This window comes from Triturus cristatus, chromosome 7 (assembly GCF_964204655.1).
Source record: "Triturus cristatus chromosome 7, aTriCri1.1, whole genome shotgun sequence".
Taxonomy (NCBI): domain Eukaryota; kingdom Metazoa; phylum Chordata; class Amphibia; order Caudata; family Salamandridae; genus Triturus; species Triturus cristatus.
In genome coordinates, this window is record NC_140590.1 from 301,539,470 (window position 1) to 301,549,013 (window position 9,544).

The window sequence follows — 9,544 nt, forward strand, 5'->3', positions numbered from 1 at the left end:
GTCTTTTCCAGATCTTGTGTAGCTTTTTAAGCTGTTTGTTGGTTGATTTGGTTTATATATTCTTATATATTTCTTGGTTGTTAATTGTTTTCTTTGTATTGATTCATACAGAGTGGTCGACTTATTCACCTTCTATCCATAAGGTTCCCTTTTTACGTCTTCGTCCTGGTGCGGTTGGACTCCCAACTCTCGGGAGGCTCGTCTTGTCGAGTGTCGCCATTGCCCCAATACCCCTTTTTTATGTCCCTCTCAGGTATGTTATTTTCAGTCATCCTTTTTGGATATGTGCTGTCTTTTCTTGTACTTCTACCCTCTTTTCCTCCCCTTCTTTTCCTCTTCCCTCCTCTTCATTCACTGGTTGAACTCCTCTTTCTTTGGTTTCTCTTTTTTCCCCATTTTCTCTATCCTCTTTTTCTTTCTCACATTTTTCGGCTTTATAGCACATATATACATTTTTGTATTTCTTTTTCTTTTGTTTTTACTGATCTTATGTTACTTGTAAATTCAAAGTTGTTTCTTGGAATGTAAAAGGTTTTATTAACCCTATTAAACGGCAGAGAGTTCTTTCCCATTTAGCTTCCTATAACCCTGATATAGTTTTTTTACAGGAAACCCACCTTACTGAAATTGAATCCCTTAAATTAAAGAGGGGCTGGGTAGGCTCAGTTTTATTTTCACCTTCCAACAATAAAAAGAATGGAGTTGCCATTTTATGTCACAAAAAACTAAAACGTACTGTTCTGTCACAAGAAGGGGATACTGAAGGTCGATGGATACTAGCTAAATTGTTAATTAACTCTATTCCTTTAACTGTTTTTAACGTCTATGGTCCTACGCAACCGGATTGTTCTTTTTGGCCACTTATCACGAACAAATGTATTCAATATAAAGATGAATTATTTATTCTAGGAGGAGACTGTAACCAGATTGTTGACCCATTCCTTGATCGTAAATCTGTGGTCCGTTTCATACCTCACAAATCTCACAAACAGTTTCTTGACACTATCTTGCAATCATGCTTTACTGACTATTGGCGACTCTCGAACCCGGATACTTTGGATTACTCTTTATTCTCTCCTCCTCACTCATCTTTTTCTCGTCTCGACTATATTTTTCTTTCTCAATCTTTATCTCAAAACGTACTGTCTTCTTCTATCGAACCCATAGTTATTTCGGACCATGCCCCTATCGTAACAGTCCTTGACTTACTTCCTCCACAACCCAAGCCCTCTCGCTGGCGCTTCAATTGCACTCTTCTTAGCGATCCCACCTTCTCTTCCTCTTTTCGTTCCTTTACTTAACTCCGAAACTAGTACCCCTCCCTATATCCTTTGGGATTCTTTTAAGGCTACCGCAGGAGGCCTCATTATTGATTTCGTCTCTAAAAAAAAGAAGCAATATCTTCAAAAGCGGAAAGATTCCCTAGCGCATATAAAATCTTTGGAGCATAGGTTTTATACCTCTTCAGATAGATCTATGTCCCCAGATCTTTTACGAGCAAAATTAGAATTTAACAAATTTACTACCGACAACGCATCCTCAATTCTTCTTCGTACTAGTGCTCATTATTATGGAGGCCGCAATAAATCAGGGAAACTCTTAGCTAATTATCTTAAATCTCGTAAAGAACGCACTTTTATAGAATCTATTTATTCTTCTGATAATATTCTCCTACATAAAGATAAGGAAATTCTTGATCAATTCCAATTATTTTACCAACATCTCTACACCACAGAATCTCCTCCTACCCCTTCTCTTATTCAGAATTATTTTGAGAAGCTCCCTAAACCTACTAACTCTCATCTCAATTTTCCAGACCTTGAACTTGATCTCTCATTACATGAACTTTCCATTGCTCTGAATTCCCTTACTAAAGGTAAAACACCCAGTCCTGATGGCTTCCCCGTTGAATTTTATTTACACTTTTCTGATCTCTTACTACCTAAACTTATGATTCTTTTCCAGTCTTTTTATTCATCTGGTAAGGCGGATGGCACTTTTCAGGGTGCTACCATCTGTCTTATCCCAAAAGATCGTCGCGACCCCCAATTATGTAAAAATTATCGTCCAATCTCTTTAGTTAACGTTGACTATAAATTATTTGCTAAATTACTTGCGCTGTGCTTAGATCCCTTTATGCCCTATCTCATTGGCAAGGAGCAGTGTGGCTTTGTTAAAGGTAGGCTTACATCTGATAATTCTCGTCTGTTTCTTAATGTTCTCAATAAAGTTTCATCTCTTTCAACTCCTTTAGCCGCTATCTCTGTTGATGCGGAAAAGGCTTTTGACAGGGTTGATTGGTCTTTTTTGTTTGCTTCATTACGTTGGCATGGTTTTGGTCCCAAAATTATATCCCTTATTTCTCTGCTATATTCTGCTCCCAAAGCATCGGTGCTTGTAAACGGTCAACTCTCTTCGCCCTTTACTCTTTGGCGGGGCGTTCGTCAGGGCTGCCCTTTATCCTCACTTCTTTTTGTCTTGGCTCTTGAACCATTTTTGTCTTCCATTCGTTGCAATACCTCCATTTCTGGTTTTCTTATGGTAACAATCAATTGAAACTTTCTGCATATGCAGATGATATTATTTTGTTTATTTCCGACCCAGAAACCTCTGTTGCCCCCTTACTATCTGAATTTGATTTCTTCTCTATAGTCTCAGGATATAAGATCAATGCAGACAAAACGGAAATCCTTCCTCTTACCACATCCTGTCTTCCCCATCTTTTCTCCTCTACTGGCTTTTCCTGGAATAGCTCAAAGATTAAATATCTGGGTATTTGGTTTTCTAACTCTATTTCTGTTTCAATTAAATTAAATATGTCTGCAGTTTTCTCTAGAATTGAACAATTGTTCTCCTCCTGGAATCCTCTTTTTCTTTCCTGGTGGGGTCGATTGGATTCAATTAAGATGATGATATCCCCTATTCTAATCTATATCTTTTCCATGTTACCTGTTCATATTCCTGCACTCTATTTTAAGTGTATCGATTCTCTCCTTATGCAGTTTCTCTGGAAAAATAAAAAATCTAGAATTTCCCTCACAATTCTTTGTAAACCCAAACCTAATGGTGGAGATAATTTCCTGGATTTCCGTCTCTATCATAAGTCCTTTTCTTTACGTCAAGCCTCGAGATGGCTATCATTAAACCCTTCTCCTTTTACTCCTCTTTGGCTTCTCATTGAACAAACATTACTGTTGCCCTTCTCCTTTGATGAAGTGGTACGCTTCTCTGCCAAGACTCCCTATTCCTCACTTCCCTTATTTAAACATACTTCTTCTCTTTTAAGACCCTTCGTCCTTCCTACTACTATTACACGTGACTCCTTTTTAAACACACCCATCTGGTATAATTAATTTATCCTCTTAAATAGCAGGCCCATTTTTTTGAAATCTTGGAGAGTGAGGCGTCATGTGGGTTAATCAACTCTTTGATGGTTCATTACCTTGCTCCTTTCCCCAATTTCACCTCTTATTTCAATGCCCCCGATCTTTTTTACAGAAATTCTCCACCCTTATGGCAATAATTCTTGACCGTTATTATTCTCTTCCTTCTTCGTTGTCATCAGTACCTCCATCTCCTCTTCTTAGTATTCTCATTACTCTCCCTAAAGCATCTCTTATCTATAAATTTTTTGCCTCTCCTAATCCCGATCGCACCAAAACTAAGACGGAGCTTTCCTGGGAAGCTGATTTTAGTTGCACTTGGTCTGTTGCTCTCTGGGATAAGCTCTGGTCCAGATCCTTAAAAATTTCTCGCTCTGCCTCTCTTACCCAATCTTTATTTTATCTTTATCATAGACTTTATCTTTCTCCTCTTTCCTTGTCTCGTTTCTTATCCACTTCTGACTCTAAATGCTGGACTTGTGGTGCTTCTAATGCTGATCTTCTCCATCTGCTCTTTTTCTGTCCTGCTGTTTCTGCTTTCTGGGGAAAGGTTTGGTTATACCTCTCTCACATTTTTACCCTTTCTGCTCCTTTCTCAATTACTTCTTTATTTCTGGGTAGTCTTTCTGTTTCTTTAGAATTACCTGCACATTCACATGGCCTTTTCGATCTCATGCTTGCTCTTGCATTCCATACACATCTCATCTAATTGGAAATCTCTCACAAATGTCTCCATACAAGGCTGGTGGAACACTTTATGTCATTTTCACAGACTTGATGTTGCCTTTGCCTCTTCCTGCAAGCCAATACGTAATGTTGATCTTTTCTGGTTACCCCTCACTACCTACCTGGATCAATTGGCTTTGAAGAAACCTATGCATATTAACTCAGAAAATTTTAGACCTCCTTGAAGGATTCCGACTCTCTCTTTTTTGTTATCTTTTATAGGTTCCTCATGTTATATCGTTTTTTATATTGATCATTTTTATATTGTTCATCTATTCACTTGATTTTAAGCCGTAATTGGTTTTAGAGTTCATATTTTGTAAACCTTACCTTTGTAATCTTACCATCTTTCCCCTTCCTCCCCCTTTCCCTTCCTATCTCTCCCTCTTTCCTTCCCTTATCTTTAAAACCCCCATAAAATGCTTTTTGTCTCTTTAACATTGATATTAGCATTGTTATTGATTTATACTATGTTTGAGCTTAATTCATATTTATGCTGATGTCTTTACTTGTCAACTAATTCTTTAATAAAGCTTTTCAAACATAAAAAAAAGAAATTTGAGTGGTAACAATTGAGGTAAGGGTTTGAGGGAAAGGTATTTACTCAAAAGAAGAAGTTTCCTATATTTAGACATTCCTTGGGTTCAGAGGGCAGGAAAGTTTGAAACGATCTACAGATGTTAGCTGTTGATGGGGAAGGTGATGTGCTTGATGAGTATGTCACTGCTATTAAAATGACCAATGCCCGTTTTAAAAAGAAGAGGAATGGTATTTTGGAAAGGCACACATTTTATGTGAGTAAGAGAAGCTGGCCTGGTATATGATGTACACTTATGTAAGGGGACACTTTGCACCAGTCCAGACAAACCTTATGGTGATTTAAGAGGTCTTAGACAACCTTAGAAAGCTCTCTAAGTGGTAGCTGTGGAGGGCAGCCTTCAGGCTTAGTCCAAAAGGAGTGTAAAGCTGCTTGTTTTATCAGAATGCAATTTTATAGTACAGATCAAGTGAAAAAGAACCACACAAGGTATTTATAAAAATATGTATTTATTATATAATACTCTCTAACACATACAAATATCTCCTACCCGGAGATATGCACAATGCATACAATACTTTCCAAAAAACATAGTAAATAGCACGTAATATACAGTGGACACCAGGGGGGAACCAAACCTTATACTAAGAAAGTGGTATAAGAACCACAACTTGGGTCAAGACTAGATCGAGAGGACATAGAAGTGCTGGGGAACCAAGGAACCACCCAAGGTAAGTGGATGGGGACCCCTCAGTGAGCGTGTGCAGTGTGGGAACACGACCGCGTGCTCTGTACAACTCTACGAGTAGTTGCGGTTGGAATTTTAAAGATTAAGGACCCTTCCCAGTGGACCCTGAAGAAAGCCTGTGGAAGACAGAAGGTTGGGGAGTCATCCCACTCGTGGATATCCTAATACCCACGTTTTTTTCCAGAGGATCCTCATCAATAGCCATAAACACTGAATATTCCCGCCCATGTGCGGGGACCCCGGAAATAATAAAAATTATATATGTAAAACATATATATATACAGCTCTATACATATATACACATATATCATTTTTTCTCATACCAATGCAGCTCCCATCTAGGAGGCTAAACAATGTAATAAACACAAACTGCTTTTGCAAAATACCTAATTTGTATATAAAAACACAAGAGGGCAAGTAGCACTTGAACTCTGCTTTTAATGAGTAAAGCTCATGAAGAAAACTGCAAAATAAAGCAGACATTGTTAGCCTACAGGCTGCATTGTAAACCAATAGCATAGAAAATGAAAGCATTTTCATACAAACTGCCACCGTGCCTTTAAGGCAGCCATGACCCCTAGCTTCCCATCATGCCTCAGGGGTGACAATTAGGTCAGTTGTTCTTTCCGGCTCCTTCAGTCAGGACCCTGGATTCACTTCCTTTTTTTGACTTTCTGTCAAAAATTACCAGATTTTTTGAAGAATTTTTGCTTTCACTCGACGTCTTTTAGCCTTAGAGTGAGAATGAAACCTTTTTTGTGCTTCAGAAAAGGTTTATTTCTGTCAGAAATGCCTTCCTTATTCGACTTTTGCCCTGCATGTGGCAAGAAGAAGGCCAGATCTGACACACACCCTGTGTGTATTCGTTGCCTCCCTGATTCTCACTCTTCTGCCAGCTGTCATCATTGCAAGAAGTTGTCGAGAAGGACCATCAAGGACAGGGAGAGATTTTGACTTTATGGCCTCTCTGAAAGAGGTTGGTCTCCAGTGAGGCAGCAGAAAAAGAGAACTCGGTCGACGTCGAGATTCAAGGTCCCGATCTGTTCTTCTTCGGCGTCGGGATCGACGTCGAGGCTGCCGGCGGCAAAGAAATCGCCGTCGAAGACTACGGTGGAGCCGGCGCATCACTCTTCTGGAACATCGAGGACAACGCTCTCAACGTCGATGAAGGTAAAGGGCCCTCTCTTGTCGTCAACCAGGCGACGATCAACGTCGAGGAGCAAATCTCCGTCGACGCTGGCTAGGCTATCGACGTCGAGACGAATATCTCTGTCGTCGCCACATCAACGGCGATCGACGTCGAAACAGAGGTCTCCGTCAAGGTCAGTCCAAAGATCTTCGACGTCGAGACACAAGACTCCGTCGCCGACGTCGAGGCAGAAATCTCCATCGGGGTCAGTCCAAAGATCTTCGACATCGAGAAACAAGACTCCATCGATGACGTCAAGGCAGAAGTCGCCGTCATGGTCAGTGCTAAGTTCTCCTACGTCGAAGCAGAAGTCTCCGTCGACGGCAGCAAACCGGTCGATATCGAGGCACCGATCGTCAGAGCAGGGGCAGCTGACGTTGAAGCACGGTACTCCATCGGCGTCCAGTAGACGTTCGACGTCGAGAAGCCGGTCGACTGCAAGATTAAGTCCTCTGTCCAAGAGGAGAAAGTTGACGTCAAGGCAGGCATTACCGTCGCCAAGACAACGGTCGACGTCGAGAAGGCAGTCGATCCAGAGACATTCCAGATAAACATCGAGGCACCAGTCCAGAGAGGCCTCATGTCCGGTAAGCCTCTCTACGTCACCGTCACCGACGTCGAGAACAGGTTCTCACAGAGGTTCAACTTCAAGATCTCCGGAGGTCATAATCTCGACGTCCATTGTCCAGGGGACACCAAGATTCGCCGACCAGGCCTACACAAGAAACGGAGAACTCTCCCCTGCCTCCCCCACATTTTCCTGAGGGTCGAGAAGGGCAAAGATTGCCTTCCATCCATCTATCACCAAGATGGAACAGGCCCTTGCTTCACTGTGCCACAGCTCCAGCCACGGCGACACAGCACTACTCGAGCCCCCTTCACAGATCTCCGTTGGCTCGGCTGGTACAGGCGGTGGATAGAGAGCGTACTCCATCAAGAGACAGGGGTTGCAGTCACACTCCTGCGCACTCTCACAGAAGGAGATCTAGATCCAGAAGCAGGAGGAGAAGGCACAGATCTCCAACACCTTCCTCCTCTTCCACACACACGTCACACAGAGACTATTCACCTACTCTTACTGATAGCCTGCCATCGAGGGTCTCTCCGGTGGATGACGTGAGCACTTTTCAGGATGTGCTTGGCAGAGGGGCAGCGAAACTAAACATCCCTATGCCGACTCGACAGAGTTCTTCATCTGTCATCTTTGAAACTTTACTTCAAAGAGCAGCATCTAGACCTCTGTTACCATTGGTCCCGGGCCTAATAGAACCGATTATGGACAGTTTCCTCACGCTGACGACACTCAAGACCGCGCCGAATAGGATTTTATTTATTTATTTATTTATTTATTTATTTATTTATTTATTTATTTTAAAACTTTATTGTGCAAAAAAGCATCACCACAAATATGGGCCTACAACCACCAGGGCCGGCCGCTAGTATATGCATGTCAATTGCTTGACGTCACGAAGCAGCGACTGATCTCCAGAGGTTCAGCCGGGTTACAGGAGATCTTCTCGGCAACTCAGAAGTTAGGCAGGATACAAATATTTTAAATTTTGAAAGAAAAGAACAAACAAAGAAACAATGAAACAAAACTCAAGGCGAGAAACAGTCTAGACGGTGTCGAGCGCCGATGGGGGGATCCCACCATACCAAGTAGAGAATCAGGAGGACAATGGAGATGGCCAGGGGGGGGGAGGCAGCGGGGAAGTCAGAACAATCAGCAAAAAGGGTACAGTATTCCAGGAACCTCAGGATCAGGGGGACAGAGAAATGTCCGGAGTATCTACAAAAGGGGGCGTACAGATGTTACCTCGGTAGGTGTTCCACTGACCCCAAATTCTACCCCACGCCCCAGGCTTGCCCCGAACCAGATATACCGTCTTCTCTCTGAACATGCACCAGTCCATGTTCTCCTTCCACACTGACACGGTGGGAGGCCGTCGGGAACCCCAAAGCTGCGCAATATCCCTCTTTGCAATCATGTTACCAAGAGCCGCCCACCGGGTCTGGGCGACGTTGTAGTCATTCGGCTCCCATACATTCAACAAACATCGACGAGCCTCAGGCAACAGAGCGACCCCAGTGACACACTCCATTACAGCATGCACACGGTGCCAATATGCCGCAACCTCGCGGCACTCCCAAAGGATATGAAGGAAGGTGGCGCTCATTCCACGGCCGCGCTTACACAACCCATCCGAAGAAAAACCCATCACAACCAAACGAGGACCCGTCACATAAACACGGTGAAGAATTTTGAGCTGGACGAGACGGAGACGGGCAGGAATGGCGACCTCTTTCGGGGAGGACAGTGCGGACTGCCAGTCTTCGTCATCCAACTCCAACCCGTCTCCAGTCCAGGCCTCCCGAAGACGCACAAGGAGGTCCGCCCAATTGTTGATTAATTTCTTATAAATCAAGGAAATCGTACTATCGGGCAGATGACCATCAAGTATACGGTCCTCGAGTGGTGAAGATGCAGGGACTGTGGTACCGGCCTCGAAGACCGACGCAAAGCGTGACGAACCTGTGCATATCTGAAGAACTACCTCTCACTCAACTCATTCTCACTCTGAAGCACCGCAAAGGATTTGACCGCACCTTTCACCCAGAGATCACCCACTCTGCTAATGCCAATCGTGTCCCAGTTCTCAAAACCTTTCGTTGTCCAGAGGCATCCCAATCTGTCCGATGCAAACAAGGGGGTCGCTTGTGTCAGGCGATCATTCCATCCCATGGCCACATTGGCATCCTTCCACACACGTACTGCAATCTTAGTGGGTCCCGTTAGGTTCCTCCCCGCCGTCCGAGAGTAGAGCGCTCTGTTGAAGTTGCCACCAGGGAACTGATATTTATCCATCTCGAAAGCCGGATTTGGACCGGGTGCATATGTAGCATGGTTGATAGCGGACAACTGGGAGGCCCAATAATACCTCCAGATGTCCGGGAGCGCA